General features: G+C 55.1%; 1 protein-coding gene across 5 annotated transcripts in view; it reads left to right on the forward strand.

The window, feature by feature from the left end:
• HPCAL1 (hippocalcin like 1) overlaps positions 1-17,318 on the forward strand; it is a 109,862-nt gene that overhangs the window by 81,978 nt on the left and 10,566 nt on the right. For 2 of the 5 annotated variants that reach the window (XM_027623960.2, XM_027623962.2), the window contains exon 2: positions 2,746-2,831. The exons of 1 other annotated variant lie outside the window; for it this stretch is intronic. The gene's annotated coding sequence lies outside the window, so the exon portion shown is untranslated. Of the gene's footprint in view, positions 1-1,592; positions 1,621-2,192; positions 2,234-2,745; positions 2,832-17,318 lie in introns of those variants that run through there. 2 more of the 5 variants (XM_027623961.2, XM_027623963.2) reach the window with 2 other exon arrangements.

Here is a 17,318-nt window from a genome sequence, read left to right on the forward strand (position 1 = left end):
CACTCAGGGCCCTGAGCTGGTCGCTGAACACGTTGATTGTTGAGGGCTGCCCCCGGGAGGCTGGAAGTGGTAGGGCCTTTGTAGTGGGCAGCCAACTGACCTTCACCCAAGCGCGGTCCAGCGGCATGAATCATGCAGTGTGGTGGCTGAGTGGGTCCTGGAGGGGAGGGTCTCCCTGAGAGGGCTGGGGGAGCACCTGCTCTGGGTCAGAGCCCCCCCTGACCCAAGGGGGGTGCTTGCTCACTGCATTCCCCCAGCCTCCTGGAAGCTCCTGTGATTGATGGAGAGAGCAGGCATGGGTTGAGGAATTTGCATTTTTTGGCATCCCACTTAGCCATGTCTGACCATGGCAAGTGTCCCCAAGTATGTTTGCCTCTCTGTAAACTGGGGGTTAGGATGGGCTTTCTCTGCCAGGACTGTTAAAAGGATAGGATGATAAAATTACCACTGGACACAGGCGTCTAGCACATTCTGCTGCTGGCTCTGTTATTGGGTTTTGCAAAGGTGACCTTGGGGAGGGCCCTTGACCCTATCTGGGCCTGATTTCCCTGAGTGTCAAAGGAGGGCTTACGGAGCTGCGAGATGGCTTAGCTAAGATCATGGACTTAAAGTGCCTTTAAAAAATATGGGACAAGGGGAGTGCAGAGGACTTTTAGGGCAGTAAAACTTCTCTGTATGATACTGTCACGGTGGACATACATCATCATACACTTGTCCAGACGCACAGAAGGTACACCACCAAGAGTGAGCCTTAATGCAAACTATGGATTTGGTATGATGATGTGTGTCGATGTAGGTTCAGCAACTGTAATAAATGTGCCACTGTCTTTGGTTGATCATGGGGAAGGCTGCTCAAGTGTGCTGTGAGTATTAAACTGCTCTCAAAATAAAGTCTAGGGGCACCTGGGTGGCTCAGATGGTTGGGCATCTGCCTTCAGCTCGGGTCACGATCTCCAGGTCCTGGCATCGAGCCCCACATCGGGCTCCCTGCTCAGTGGGGAGCCTGCTTCTCCCTCTCCCTCTGCCTCTCCCCCTGCTTGTGCTCTGTCTCTCTCTCTCTCTCTTAAATGAATAAATAAAATCTTAAAAAAGTCTATTTTTTAAAAATATACATTATATAATGAAATAAAATATATACATAAAATATCTTAAATATCCGTATATACATATATATGTGTGTCTGTAGACACGTGTGTGTGTGTGTGTGTGTGTGTGTGTGTGTGTGTACAGTGCTGTCTAAAAGCTCAGTGACCTTCCAGTGAGAATTTCTGGTGGGAAGATGTACGGCTTTTCTTTCGAGGTCTTAGATCCCAGCAGTGAGTTTAAATAATGTAATTGGCATAGAAGTTCCACATTGGTGAAACGGGATAGAATTTTAACTCTGGAGCCAAGTGCACTCTGCTTCCGGGAATGTCCGTGCGATGCCTTTGGGGGCCTTCATTTGTCCACCATTGATTACTTAGTGAGTGCCGTTGCATACCAGCCGCACAGGAGCAGAGACTGTGCCCCCCCCCTCCCCCGCCCTCCCAGAGCTCAGAGTCAGTTGGAGGAGATACAGTCCGGGGGCCATATTTTCTGGGGTGAATGAGCTTCTTGGCTCCCGTCCTCAGGACCACTCCAGTGAGTGTGTATAAACCGTGATCATTGCAGGAGATAACCCACATTAGGAGGCAGTAGCTGGGAAGTGTGTTTAGGAAGGAAAATGGGGTCTCGGGTGAAGAGACGCATGATGGGGGACTGGGGGTTGAGGAGGAGCCAGCCAGAGGGGAAGGCGGGTACCCCGGTGTGTGATCTGGGCTCCATTCTGGCTCTGCCACTTGGAAAACACATGCCGTTGTGTGAGTAGTTAGCTTTTCTAAGCCTCAGTTTCCCCACCTGGAAACCAGGGTTAGTCATTATGCCTACCACATAAGGTTGATGGGACGATTGAATTGGCTAGTGCGAATAAATGCACAGAAAGCTCTTAGCACAGCCCCCGGCAGCCTAGGGATGGTAACCCTGAGAATGTTTTAACTACACGCCACGTACAGGGTGCAGCCCGCTCACAGAAAGGGGTAAAGGAGGTCAGCCATCCGCCAGCCATGCAGGCAGGGTGTGTGGAATGTGCCCGAAACTGGCGGTGTGACAGTTGAAGGTGGGGTGGGGGAGTGGTCGGGGCACCCAGGATGCCCACAACGTGTGGACTTCTCTTCTCATGGTGACCGACCGTATGACTGTGAGCCGTGGGCTTGAGGTTGGTGATGCCTTCTGGCCGTTTCTGCGTGCAGGGTTGGGAGCTTGGCTGCAGGAGCCCCTGTGAGCCCGTCCTGTGCCAGGTTGTGGTGTTCACAATCCCGGGGACTATATGGTGACCCTGTGGGTCAGAGCGTTGGGACGGACCACGGTGACTCAGTGATGCCACCGCCCAAGCCCTGGGTGTGCAGACTGCAGAGGCGAGAGGCCACCGGCCTGGCGTGGCTTTTGCTCCAGCATATGATAGCTGGTGCCCTCACCCACGGGGAGGCCTGGGTCTCCCCGGGAGACCTCTCTCATCAGTACTGCGGCGGGCTTTCCTCCCTCCCGGGGCAGCAGGTCCATATGCTCTGTGGCTGGACTGGGCCCAGGAGCCAGGGCTTTCCTGTACTCCGTGTGGGGCTCACAAAAGCTGTGGTCCCCCCAATAGGCACACAGAAGCAACCAGAAAGGCAGTGGGCTCTGGGCCGGGGGTGTACGCACCCTAAGTGACCTGTTGTTCCTCTCTCCCAGGGCATGGTCTAGCAGCCCCCACAAGGTTGTGGAACCCGCCCCCGGAGCTTCTAGTCCTGACTGCCTCCACCTCCCCTTGGCCTCGGGTAAGTCACTTTGGGAGGTCAGAGGGGCCTGGAAGCAGGGGAGGACCTGTGGGTGGGGTGGGGGTTCTGCCACTCTGTGGGGTCCTGCCTGTGGCTGGCGTGTGGGGATTTCACCCAGCTCAGTGGGAAGAGACCAGGAGTTGGGGACGGCCTGCCTGGCACACCCATGAAGTGGTCGGGGAAACTGAGACTCTGGGATGCAAAGAACCCACCTAGGTCCCATGATCATCTCGGTTCTCGCCAGAAGCCGGGCAGGTCTTTCTGGGAGGTCATTTGGCCTGGGATGCTTTGACTTGGGAATTAGAGCATTCCTGGAAGCTTCTATCTCCCAGGCCCTGCCCACCTCCTACCCACAGGGAGGAAGAGCTCCCTTCCCAGGGCCCCAGGGCTGAGCCTCCCCACCCCCACCTCCCTCCTCCCCCAGGCCTCGCTGGGGCCTCGGAAACCTCGGGTTCAAACGCCCTCTTCTCTGGCCCCACCCCTGTCCCCCCAGACTTTTCTCTGGCCCCTCGGGACTTCTCCCAGCCCCTCCGCTTTGCTGCCCTTCCTGCCTCCCCTAGAGACTGGCAGCCCTTTCTCACTCACAGCCCCATGCGCCTCCTGCCCTCCAGCCTGGCAAGGCCCTCACCAGGCCTGGCCCCCAAACCTGGAGCTGGCTGCTTTCGTCCCGGGGAAGGGGTCAAGTCCACGGAAATCAACATGACCTACCAGCCCTTGGTCTGTTTGAATCCAGCACCCTCCTGGCCCCGTCTCGAAGCACTGCCTGCCTTGGGTTCCGGGGAAGCTCTAATGATAGCAGAGGACCCGCAGTGTTCGAAAGTGCCCACCAGCCCCCAGGCCTTTGCTCAGTGGTGGCTCTGCTTAGACCACCGTCCCCTTTCTTGGCCATCCCGTACAGCTGAGCTCAGGGGTGGCGTCCTTTCTCAAAGCCTTCGTGACCCCGGGCCTGAGCCCATTGCTTGCCCTCTGGAGGCACTCCGTAGGGCTCTCTTGCCACCAGGTGGCTCCCCCACCGGGAAGTGCTGACTGAGCACTGAACAAGCCCCCCCTGGGGGGCCCAGGACCCGGCCCGCCTCTGTTGTGCTGTCGGTCGCTCCTGCCGAGCTCAGGGTTCGGCTCTGTGCCCGGGTGAGGAAGGAGGTGGTGAGTGGGAGAAAGGCCTCTGCCCTTGGGTTTGTGCGGTCTGGATCCCGCTGGGCCCACTTAACAGCCTCCCCGCCTCATCTGTAAGAGGGTCAGTCACGCCTCCCCCTTGGGGTGGTTGCAAGAGTAGAGGTGTGGGGAAGCCTCAGCTGCCCTACAGCCCTTCTTCCTCCTCCTGCCCGGCTTCTGGTGATTATTACAGTGACTGCCATTAGCCATCGGCTGCTCTGCCTGGCCCACCCCGGTACTGTGAGCCCCAGTCGAGGCCAGGGGTGTGGGGTCTGTGGCCAGTGGCCACCGGGTGGGTTGAGGCAGCATCAAGGGAATGGGCCCTGGGGGCTCAGCCCTGCAGGGTCAGGCCCAGCCCAGGAGAGCCCGCCTCAGAGCCCTCGCAGAAAGTCTGGACTTTTCTAGGCCTTCCAAGCGTGCAATTCTCACCTTCCACCTGGAAGGAATCACCTCTAAGTCTCAGCTGAGAGGCTACGATTTGCACCCAAAACCTGCCTTAATTTCCACCTTAATAAACCACCCCAGGGTTGCTGGGTGCCCAGCACTATAGCCCTGAGGGGGTCTGAGGAGGCTGAGGGGGCTGCAAGCCTGGGGAGGGCAGAGGCCAAGCTGCTGGTTTCGTGTGAATACCCTCAGCAGATGTGAGTGTGTGCAGGCAGGTCAGACCAACAGACTCCCGGCAGAGCCCCCAGATAGCACAGCACGTCCCCCTGCTCCCTGCCCCCTCAGGAAGCCTGCATCCCTTGGGTATGGGGGGTCCCCCCATCTCTTGTTTGGATGTCCTTCCTGATCTGTCCTCTTCACCTTTGTGAAAACGCTCCTGGGGTTGCCTCTGCCTCAGGGGATAGATGAGCGCAGAAAGTGCAGCTTTCACTACTAGTTCGATCTCCTTCCGCCAGCTCTTTGGGAGCTGGGAGATGAGAAAATGGGGCTGTGTGTTACCCGGACCTTGTCTGCGTGCAGGCACACCTCAGGGACGCTGCAGCCTCCGTTACGGACCACAGCCATAAGGCGAATATCCCAGTAAAGGGAGTCAGTGAATGTTTTGGCTTCCCAGGGCATATAAAAGTTATGTTTATACTATACTGTAGTCTCTTAAGTGTGAAATAGCATTATGTCTAAAAAAAAAACAAAAAAAAAAACAAAAAACAATGCACGTACCTTCATTTAAAAATACTTCATTGCTAAAAAATGCTAATCGTCATCTGGGCTTTCAGAGATTGGTCATCCCTGATCAGAGCATCCACTGTAACAAATATAATCATAATGAAGTTGTTTGAAATAATTGCAATAATTACCAAATTGTGACACAGAGACACGAAGTCAGCAAATGCTCTTGGGCAATGCCGCTGATAGGCTTACTTGATACGCAGTTGCCACAAACCTTCAGTTTGTAAAACATGCATTATCCGTGGAACACTTGGGAGGCTCAGTCAGTTAAGCGTCTGCCTTGGGCTCGGGTCACGATCCCAGAGCCCCACATCGGGCTCCTTGCTCAGTGGGGAGTCTCCTCCCTCTGCCTGCTGCCCCCCCCCCCGCTTGTGCTCCTTCTCTCTCTGACAAATAAATAAATAAAATCTTTAGAAAAAAAAGCGTTATCTGTGAGGTGTAAGAAAGCAAAGCACAATAAAACCGAGGTATACCGGTATACGCATCCCAACTAGAGGCGGGGTTGGGGTTGGGGGAGGCTCCTGGCCAGGTAGGTCCTGCTGAGGCTCGTAGCTAGATGTCAGGATGCTGGAGCAGGCACAGGGGCCCAAAGGGGGGGCCGAGGAGTGTCTCTTCCCAGCCCAGGGTTCCAATGCCCACAGCCAATGCCTGCTAACCCCCACCACCACCAAGAGATGAGGAACTCTGGGAGTCAGATGATAATTCCCGGCACATCAATATCCTTAGCCGTGGATGTCCTAGGTCAGGTGATGGCAAATGGGAGGACCCCTTCTCTTTGCTCCCAGGTACTGGAGGAGAAGCACCTGTGTGTGACGCCATGGGTTCCGGCCTTCCCCGCAGCAACCCTGCGTTTGTTTACTTAACGGATACTTACTGATCACACACTGTGCCAGGAAGCGTCTAGGCTCTGGGCTTCCAGTAGAGAACAAACCAGAATAAAGCCTGGCCCCGGGGACCTTGCATTCTAGTTCTGGGGGGAGAGAGACAATGAACTCAATAAAATATAGAGAAAAAATCAAGTAGGACAGGAGAAGAAAGAATGTGGGTTGGGGTTTCAGCTTGGATATCGTACTGGGAAAGGCCTCGCTGGGAAGCGTGTTGGGGAAAGACCTGAAGGAGGGGAGGGAGCAATTTTATATCTGAGGAACAGCCAGTGCAAAGGGCTTGTGGCAGACATACGCCCGAGTCATTAAGGAGCAGCAAGAAGATCAGTGTCACTGTGGGGGGGGGGGGCAGGTGCAGGAATAGATGGCCAGGCAGGTGGGATGGGAGGGGGTGTAGGTCATACACAGGGGCAGGACACCTGCAACGCTAACCCGATGAGCAATATGGGTGATACCACGGTATCTCAGTGCTGCCAAAATCAAACTGTACAGGGCACCTCCTCCGTCCTTTAAATAGTGACCCCCTCCTCAGAAATCTCATAATTGTTGCTCACAGAGATTTGTCTAGCCACAGTTCTGCTGGGAGATGGTAGGTGAACAGGGGCATGGAGATTGGGTGGAATAGGAGAGCATGACGCCAGACTAACCTTTCCTCTGGCTGCCGGGCTTACAGCCCGCGGAAGTGTTGCTCGTCTGCAGGTCCCAGTGAGCCATCCACGGGCCACTCTGAAGTGGCCTGCAAAGTAGAAACGGCGCCAGTTTTGAGGCAGGGCGTTGGAAAGGGGAAATCCTTCCTGTGTTGTAAGTTGAGGGTTATTTTTAATAGTGACTTGGGATGACTTTGCAATATCGCTTCCTGTGGGCGTCTCCTTTAAGCCTCAACCACAGGGGCAGATCCTGCATGGCAAGCATTGTGGGCAGCGTGCAGTGTTGGACGTGCACACACATATACACACACACACGTGCACGTGCACCATGGGCATGCACAGCTCGGCTTGGCATTCTCACCTGCTGGGGAATCCATGGAAGGACTGTTGTCCTGGCCCGAATCAGGACTGCCAGCCTCAGGCAAGGGAATCACTGCCCTCAGCATCCCTGAGCTTCCACTCTGGTGGAAGGTTTCTGCATCATGTTGGGGAGGAAGGGTGCTTTAACTGCCAGTCAGCCCTTGCTCGGCGCCGAAAGGGCGGGACACAGAGGGAGCCTCTGCATCCAACGAGTGAATGAATGAATGAATGAATGATCAACCCCAAGATCTTGCTGCTCGCTGGCGCCTGGGCCGGGGCCCCCTCTCAGGTCTGCGTCCACGCAGACCCTCCCCCGCCATGACGCAGGCCCCTCCGGGTGGCCCGCACTGATCCTTCTCACTTCCCAAAGCCCAGATTTCCGGGTCAGCCCGGATTTCACGTTTTCTGTCCTGTGGACCTCTTGACTCTTCTTGGGCCTATCAGACCGTCTATGCAGGTTTGTGGCTAAAAAGTCCTCCCTTGGGAGCGTACTTCAGCAAAGGTTTGCTCTGGTGGCTGCCCCTGGGACCTCCTCGGGTCTCCAGGAGACTGGCTCTTTCCCTGAAGTTCAAGACTGTCCGGGTCGGAAAGTCTTGGGTAGGAAATTCAGAGACCTGGAGCGCCCGCAAGAGGGGCTCCGCGGGGCCGGGTCAAGTTTACTGTGCAAGGGCTGGGCCTACAGAGGAGCTGGGGGTCGTCAGCCCTACCTTTCCTCCCTCCCTCCCTCACTTCCTTCTTCTCACCAAGTGCCAAGTACTGCAGCCTTCCCGTGTTTCAGGCACGGTGCTAAATGGTTACAGGCTTACTCCCAGCCGTGCTCTGGGTGAATGGAACTCAGCTCTGTGTCCTTGGGGGAAAAAGTCAGGAAAGGACGTGGGCCCCAGCCCGAAGGCTAGTCTGTCTGTTCCTCCTGGAACGCCGCCTTCCTTTGCTCCCCCTTATGCCACCAGCCCTGGAGCTGGGTGCCTGGTTAGCAGAGGTGCTCCCTCGGCGTAGAGAAGAAGGAAGGGATTCATGCCTTGATTCCCCACCTGGACTGTAAGCAGTCCGAGAGCCTCCCGTCCTTCTGTGTGTCCCCAAGCACTTAGCGCGCTGGTTTTCACTCGGTACAAGCTCAGTTAATGCGTGTGGATCGACACTGTGCGCGAGTTTGCGCATCGGTCTCCGCTCTCCCTGCGGAATCTATGGCTTCTGGTGTTGTGATTTAAAGAGTAAAAAGGGCAAAGGGCAGCTTTTATGAGCTGTCTGCCCTCTGGATTATAAACATGCTCCCTAATGACAAGTTAGGACTGCAGTTGCTGTGGTGTCCGAGGGCAGATGGCGCACCCCCGTTCGCGCGCCTAGCATGTTAGCCGGGCTGATGCCGTTTGTGTTGAGAATGACTTACTGTTTTTATTTCTTCCCAAAGACATTAAACATGAATCAAATAGCATATGAGATGATTCACTGGAAGTTTCCTTCCAAGTTTAAAAAAAAAAAAATTCTGGATTAGGGAGCTGAGCCATGAGCAAGCTACACACCGGCCTTTGGCGGCAGCCGGGCCCCCAGGAGCTCTGCCATGGGCAGCACCTCGTGGAGTGGACTTTCCTGGGGACAGAGCCACTTGTCGGTGCCCACAAACCCCCAGGGGGCCATGAGTGTCTTGAAAAAATCTTTGAAATCTGGTATCTGTAACGACATTTCTTACAGACAAGTTTCTATCGGAGGTATCTTACTTAGAATGTGGCCAGACCTCATTCATTTGGGGCACGTGAATTCAAAGTTTGGTAGCGGTTCGTTTGGGGCCCATGAGTTGTGAATTGAGGCGTCACTCAAGCAGGAGCCTGGCAGAAATTTAGCTTTCTACCATCTACTGGGAGAAGAGCTAAGCGAATGGGTCTGCGAATGGATCCTGGGGCGGGGCGCCCAGGTGGCTCAGTCGGTTAAGCGTCTGCCTTCAGCTCAGGTCATGATCCCAGGGGCCTGGGATTGAGCCCCACGTGGGCTCTCTGCTCAGCGGGGATTCTGCTTCTCACTCTCACTCTCTCCCTCTATCTCTCAAATATATAAATCAAATCTTTAAAAAAAAAAAAAAAAGATCCTGGCGAGAGGGACATACATTCCAGCCAAGCGAGTGGACTTGTCAGGTGCCGTAGAAGCCTCCACAGGGCTCATACATGCTTCGGGGTTCACTAGTCCAAAGTCATCATTCACAGATGAAGAAAGCAGCCCTTTGAGGCACAGGACTTCCCGGGGCCCCCACTCTGTTCTGAGGTTGGGAATGACAGCTGTGCTAATAGCCGCTAACTTCTCTCCTCACTACACGTGCCTACTCATCTACCTCACAGAGCTGCCCGTCCAGCCCTTACCCTTTACCTGAGAAAGAATTCAGAGGCACCTTTTTAGGTATTTTTTTTTTGACTTGGACTTGACATATTTGAACTACCCTTTGACTAATGAGTCTGAATGCCTAGGATTTGATGGTATTTTTTCTTCTGTCCCCTAGCTGCCCCTCCTCCTCACACCCTACATTTGTTAATCTATCCATTTGTTCCATATTGTCCTGTACAGCTCAGTACTGTTATATTGCTGGCCCAGTCATTGCTCATAAAGGTGCCTCAAGAGCTAACAGGCCTAGGGCTGTGTAGCGGGGGCTGGGTACTTGCTGGTGGCGTTCTCCCAGCACCCCCAGGATAAAGTCCCGAGGCTAGCCCTGCCCACCCCTCAGCCATGTGCCCTGAGCCAGCATTTCTGCAGCCACACTGTGCTATCTCACGCTTTCACCCACACCTCTGCGAACACTGGGGACTCCTCCTCGAATGCCACTTTTAACCCTTCTCTGCTGAGAAAATGGTTTCCCAGATGGCAGCTCTGGAGGCCTGGCCCCACCTGCCCCAGCAGAGGCTCCAGCGTGTTCTTCATCGTGTCGGGCCCACAGTGGCTCCCTTTTTACAGCCTCGGGTCCTGGTGCATAAGGAATCTGTGCAGGTTTAGTGAGGGTCGAGATAGCCATGGGATGAATGAGTGAATGAATGGTAAACACGGCCCATGCTATTTTCTCTAAGATAAGAACATTCCCAGGGTGAAATCCTAGCCCCCCATGCACTGATGTGTTGGAAAGGTCTTTGTCTTGGCAGCAACCCCCACCTCTGCCCAGCCAGGCCTGGGTTCTCTTCCACCAGGAGCCAGGGGACAGGTGGAGGCGTTCGGACAGTCAGCGGTGTATGCACATGTGATACATACAAGTGGTGTGTGTGGTGTGTGCACGGTGTATGTGTCGTGTGGTGTGGTAGGACGTGGGGTGTTTGTGTGTGTGCATGCCCCCTGTCCTGCATGGATCCCAGCAGCCCAGCCGCCTCGGAATGCTGGGGGTCACTCTGGGCAAATTCCAGACCTCTCCTTCAGTATCTGCAAAACTCCCTGTCCTTCTGGGGATCTGTCCTGTGCAGAAATCGGCTCCTACGTGGACCTGAACAGGGTAGAAGCCACAGACTCCCCAGGAGACATCATGCCCTTAGAGAAGAGCCCTTCTGCTCCCTGAGGGGTTCCCCCTCCTTCTCTGGCCCCACCTGGGGTGGGGGTCACATGTCCCATGGCCAGCAGGAGCAGAGCAGTGCCCACGGAGCCTCGGGAGGCTTTGCCGGACTTGCACCTCCGGCAGCGCGAGCTGGCTGGAGGCTCTGCTCGGCCACCGGAGGACTGCCCTTTTCTTCTGTCCGTTTTTCTCATTTTCTCTGAAGAACAGGAGTTAGAGTTTCACTGACTGACCCGCAGTGGATGTGCCTGGGCCACTGGGATCCCAGGTTTTCATGCTCTTTGCTGGGCATGTGGGCGAGAAGTGTCTGCAAAAGTGCAGGCAGCCCATGAGCTCTAGCCGGCCTCAGCCTCAGCCTCCAGTCTCAGCCTCAGTCTCAGCCTCAGCCTCAGCTTCCAGCCTCAGCCTCCAGTCGCAGCCTCAGCCTCCAGTCGCAGCCTCAGCCTCCAGTCGCAGCCTCAGCCTCCAGTCTCAGCCTCAGCTTCAGCCTCCAGTCTCAGCCTCCAGCCTCAGCCTCCGGCCTGGCTCTGCTTGATACTACAGTTAAGCTCATTAAGTGCATCACACATTTCTTGTATCCTAAAAGCTGTGATGTTACCTCCAGGTATATGATGTTTTAAATTCGTCAGTCCTTTTACGCCCTTCGTTTCCCTTTATCCGCATGGCTCCACGGTCACATCAGCAGGCGTGGGGTGTTATTCCCATTTACAGTTCGGGAAGCCAAGGCCCAGAGAAGTTATGAGACAGCCAAGACCGTAAGGCGAGGCGGGGGAGCCCGGGAAGAGCCAGGCCGGCCATTTTCCGCGCACCTGCTAGCCCGTGTGGCCCCTTCTGTGCACAGCCGCCACCGAGCGGCCGTTCTGGTCCCATGATGGAGGAGCGAGCAGACGCTGATCTGAGGCACCGAGCCTGGGAACCACCGCACCCCAGGGCCTGGCTCGGTGCACCCTCCGCCTCCCGAGCGGCGCCCCACTGGCCAGGGTGTGTAGGCACTGCCCACAAGGATGGGCTTCCCTCCTGCGGGGGGGTGGAAGGACTGGGGTTCACATCCTGGCCAGGAGCATCGGCGCGGGATCGGGGACTCGCTCTGTCACGTGCCGTGCGGATCTGTCCCACGCAGGCTTGGCGGGTGCTGGAGTCATTCTGCGGCGGGACACGCGTAGCCTGGAGGCATTTTCGCAGCTGTGTGGGGGCTGCTCTCCCACGTCTCCACACATAACACGCGCAGCTGAGCCGGGTGGGGGCCCTCCACCAGGTCTGTGCCCCCAGGGCCGACTGAAGCCGGGTCAGACCTTTGGGGGAGGGGGCTTCTGAAATCTCAGACTGGGTCCTGCCTTCAGTCCCCACGGACCGGTCTACTGGGGCCTCTTAGATTTCCGATGAAAGAGGATTTAGCCCTGGTGGGCTCGGGATCCCTGCAAGGGGGATGTAGGGTGATTCCCGGGTGTGGATGATCGAACAGTGATAGAGTCTGAGTCCTCGGCTGGTTGTCTCATTCCGAGTGCTTCACGGGGCTTGGGCCTTTGCCGGGGATGGTGAGGGGACATGGCCAGCCTCGCCTTCTCCAGTCCCCTCTTGTTTCTCTCCTGGACCCTCTCCTCAATGTTGCATTGTTCCATAGTCATGCTCACCGGCAATGTCCCAGCCTCTGTGGCCTCGGGTGGGCTCTCTCCCGGCCCCCTCGCCCCGGCACACGCTCTTTCCGTCATCTGCCCACCTGGAGGACTCCCGGGAGCCTTTAAGCCTGGCTCAGACCTCACCGATCAGACCTCGTGACCATTGCTCGGGGACAGGCTAGCTCTGCTCCCGCTCTCCCGGTCCCTCTTAAGTAAGCCTCATGGTGCACAGTACCCCGTGGCTCAGGGGCGTGCCTGGGGGAAGGGGACTCCAGGCACCTGCGGAGGGTCTTTGTTGTTCATCCAGCTGTTCCCACACTGGCACAGAGGGGAAATGGAACTGTTGGAAATGTTTGCTGGCACAAGGGCGCAAATTCAGAAACTTCCAATTGCCCACTCCAGCCTGACAGGGACTAACTCCCACCGGAAGCCCCAGAATCTGGAACTCACGTATGGGTGGTCCTACGCAGCAGTTTTGGTGTTAAGAAAAAAAATCCCATGGTCTTGTTTTGAATCCTGCCTAGAGTTCTCTTCCTGTTGTGTTAGCAGATTCTACGAGGGGGAGGATCATTCTCCTGGGCATTCTCTCTTCCTCTCTCTCCGGCTTTTCTCCCCAGAGGCTCATTTACGGCCATTCCGGTAAGCGACCTTCTTCCACAGGGCAAGCAGCTCTGAGTGTTCCTCCCTAGGAGACTCGAAGAGCAGCGAAGTTGCTCTGGGTGAAAGATCCCAGCTGGAGGGGGGCAGTGAGGACCCTGGCCCAGGACCACATAGCTGGGGGCGTGTTCATGGAGGCAGGGAGGAGATGGCATGGGTTTGGTGATTGGACCCCGGAGTCTGACATGCCCCAGGCAGGCCCTCTGTTCTGCTGTGGCTGTTTCTGGGCCAGCAAATGGAGCTTTTCCCAAAATACCAAGTCTGGATTACAGAATGTCCCTTCTTAGAGTTTCAAATCTGGGCAAGAGAGCGCTTTACCATCCCGACCCATGATGTTCCTTCCTGGAGAAGTCACAATGTTGGAGCAAGAGGGTCCTAGAAGAAAATCCATTCACTCCTCCATCTGCTCATCCATTCAGGCACTGTGCTAGGCCCTTGGCACACACAGCCATTATTTCAGAGAGATTTACCGAGCACCCATTGTGTGCCAAGCCCTGTTCTGGGCAGTGTGGGGGTCCAGTGTGAACAAAAGGAGACAGAGACAATAAATGTATCAGTATGGCGCCAAGTAGTAGGGAACCCTATGACAAGGGGGCAGGGTGAGGGACTAGGGCGTGAGGGCCGATGCTATTTGAGATGGGTTCCGTGGAGGAGGCACCCCCAAGAAGCCTCAAGCAAAGACATGAACGTTGAGGGAATGCACCTTGAGACCAGGTAGAGGGAACAGCAAATGCAAAGGCCTTGAGGCTAGAACATGCTTTGGCATGAATGAGGTATTCTCTTTCCTCAATAAGCTTACGGTCTAATGAGGGAAAAATACAAGTAAATGATGTTACAGAAGCTGAGGTCGTAATAGAAATAGGTTAAAAATTGGTATCGGGATGCAAAAGGAAGAGCAATTGTTGGGGGCTGTGACGTGCATCTCTGAAGAGGTAGCTTGTGAGTTGGGCTTTGGAGGTTGAGTAGAAGTTTGCCGGGCACCTGAGGCGAGCAGCCATATGGATGAACCAGTGTTTTCAGAGGCACGAGGTGTGTGGGGAGTGTCCCAGGGATCTACCCAGGGCTGAGCAGCCGGTAGAAATAGAATATCGGCCATGTTCGTATGTCATATTAGCTTTTCTAGTAGCCACATTAAGAAGGTAAAATGAAACAGATGAGATTAGTGTCACCAACATGATTCATTTAACCCACGATATCGCAAACGGTGTCACTTGTCATTCCACATGTAATCAGGATAGTAAAATCATCATGAGATATTTTACATTATTTTTGTGGGTTAAGTCCTCAAAAGCCAGTGTGTATTTTACTCTTGGGGCATCTGTAAGAATTCAGACAGGCCACATTTTATGTGCTCAATAGCCACATGTGGCTGGTGATTACTGAATTGGACAAATCTAGTTTATAGACAGAGAAACTGAGGCACCCGCGACGTGGAGGAGGCGTGGCGGGGGCGGGGCCGGGAGGGCGGGGTCTCCAGCCGGGTCCCGAGGAGTCCTCCTGCCTGCGCCCTCTAGCGTCCTCCCAGCCGCGTTGCAGCCTGAGCCCCCCCAAGCGTGCTGTTCCTGCTGGGGGTCTGGAAGCTGTCACAGACCCCTTGGGACAGGACTGACCCCCTCCTCAGAGCAGCTGCACTAGAAGCCGAGGCTGCCTGCAGCTTGCCTCTCACCCACTTCCTTGGAGAAAAGAAGGACAAATTCTCAGCATTTGCCCACTTGCTAATGGGTCACCAGGAGAAAGAACGGCTTGGGTCTTGAGCTGCACGAGGAACAGCACAAAGCGCCTGTTTTCTGCTGGTCCCTTCAGCCCCGACTTTCCTGTTCGAGCCCAGACAGAATAAGCGCTCGTCGCCAAAAGAGCCATCTGGTCCCTTGAAGTTCAGATTCACTGCGGACGCCCCTCCAGCCTCATCCTGAGCTGGGGCCTTTTATAAGGACTTGCTTCCTCCCATCTTTCCCATCGTTTTCCCTCCGAGTGTAAGTCAGCTTGGCCCAGCGAGCTCTGGAGATCCAACCTGATGAAAGCATTTTAAAGCAATGACTGAAATGTCAACCCATGCCATCAGCCGGTGTGGAGCTGTGATTAATGACACATTCGGTACTTGGTTCCCTGGAGCCTCACCGAGCAGTTGGTAGAACTGCGCCATTAAAAAGGCTTTAATTTGCAGGCGATGCCTACTTTGGGTTAAATATTTTCATAGGGCTCCCCAGCTACATGTTTGCCTTTTTTTTTTTTTTTTTGAACAATTTAGCACATTAAGAACAATGGAGAAACCGAGAGCCAAAGAGAGATGGATGGATGTAAGCGCTACATTTACTGTCTCCCCATTCTGCCATTACTGGGAATTAAAATGTGATCTTTGATGCATTCAGAAGGCTGTTGCCTGTCTGATCCGAGCCCTGCTTGGTCATGAAGCTTTTCAAGCCAAGTAAAAGGTGGCTCTGATCCCGAATTGATCACCCTTCCTGGCACGCCCATTCTTCACCCCATCTGTCAACGGAGATGAGAGTAAGATTTTCTGGTCTACAGATGAAGGATGGGTGTGTGCCTGGGCACTGGAGCTGGGGGGTCATTTCTGTTGAGAAACGAGGGTGGTTGCTTTGTCTTTGCAGAAAGGCTGGCTTGTTATCATCCATCTTCCCAGCCAGCCAATCGTCAATGATGGTTCCTTGGCTTAATTAGTAACAGAGGGGCTCACTGTGCATGCAGCATTCCACCATCCCAGGTCCCTGAGAGGCCGCATGCTTTGGGCTGAGAGCCTCCAGGGGAGAGCTAAAATGAGGCTCTCTGTATTAACTGTTTCATCTGAGTCTTTGGTAAGCACATGTGAACTGGCCCAGTAAGGGACTGGCAGTGCACGAGGGGCTATATTTCGTCTTCATGGGCCCCACTTCATGGTGGTGGGGGATACCAGCTGGGAGCCCCGTGGTGGCCTCCATCACTGCCCATGGGCCTGGGCAATGAAGGGACCCCGGGGAAGGTCGCAGACAAGCACGTGCCCCACGGAGACCTCATTTGTCTCTAAGATGGAGATAACATTGTACCCTCCCAGCCTGGCCAAGCATGACCCCCATCTTCCCAGCACCTGGAATCTGCCTAGAAGTGGCCTCTGGGGGTCGACCTCCAGTGGCTTTTTGGTTTTTGTTTGTTTTAGTAGGCTCCATGCCCAGGGTGGAGTCCAGTGTAGGGCTTGAACTCACAACCCTGAGATCAAGACCTGAGCGGAAATCAAGAGTTGGACACTTAACCAATGGAGCCACCCAGGCGCCCCGACTTCCAGTGGCTTTTAAGGTCCTCCTTATCGTTCAGTTTTGACTCCACATGCTGTCTTCCTAGGCAGACTACCTAGTCCCCGCTCCCCCCGCCCCCCCCCCTGCCGTGGGAATGAATGATTCCTCCCTGGAGCACCACCCCCATCCATAGGCACCTGCATCGTAAGCAGCCCAGAGCACTGAGAACCAGGAGGTGCATCCCTAGGCATTCAGAGGGCTCAGTGGACTCGAGTAGATGCATAACCACTGTGAGCCCAGGCTGGCGCCAGGCCCTGAGAACGTGCTGAGGGCAAGTGTGCCTGCACTTCTGGGTTTGGGCTTTTGGGGAGCGGAGCACCAGCTTGGGGACACGTGCAGGCAAGCATCAGGACTCAGGACACGGTGCGGGTGTGGTGAGGCACACAGATTTGTAGACCACACATTTCCGGAATATTCCAGGGAATGCTGTACCCTCTTCCCGGACTCCTTTGCCTTTCTTGGGAGGGGTCATCGCTTGTGATGAGAGACTCCCCCACCTCAAATACAGACACAGGAATCTTCAGCCTGGGACCTCCAGACCCAGAGATCTTAGACTGTCAGACCAGGAAGGGACCCTAGTCTGGGAAGGAGGCCCTCTCGCCACACACAGCCCTCCCAGGAATGCCCTCCACCCCCCACTTGGAAGCACTTTGAGAAGGAGGGGCTGGGAGGGGGGATCTCGGTCTTGCGGGTCAGCTTCGGGGACACACGTGGAAAGGAGCTGGCAAACTCGGGCACACCGCCGAGCCCTCTGCCTGTGACCTTCCAGCTTTGGGTTGACCGTACTGGTCCCTCTCCCTAATCTGGTACTGTCCTTTCCATAAACATGTGTTATCTCAGACAGAGGAGGTGTTGGGGATTTGGAATTTCTATGGGATCTGAAAGAACATAAATCACAGATCCATTCTGAAGCAAACCAATAGCGTCATTCTGAGCGGTGATTTGGTCTTCAGTGAGGGGAGTGGATTCTAAAGGGACCGATCCTGAGCCCTCAGAGCCTAGAAACTTGACAGAAGGCCGCTTGTTTCCATGGTGAAAAAGACAGGATGCTAATCAGGGTAAAGGATGTGCCATTAACGATCCAAGGCGGCCTGGGGAAGGTGCTGTTCATGCCCACGTGGCCCTCCCGTGGACCAGCCTCCCCCTGGCTGCCTGCAGCAGGATGTGGGGTGTGGGCCAGACAGCCCCGGGCCGAGTGCT

The sequence above is a fragment of the Zalophus californianus genome, chromosome 8, assembly GCF_009762305.2.
Source record: "Zalophus californianus isolate mZalCal1 chromosome 8, mZalCal1.pri.v2, whole genome shotgun sequence".
NCBI classification, from domain to species: Eukaryota; Metazoa; Chordata; class Mammalia; order Carnivora; family Otariidae; genus Zalophus; species Zalophus californianus.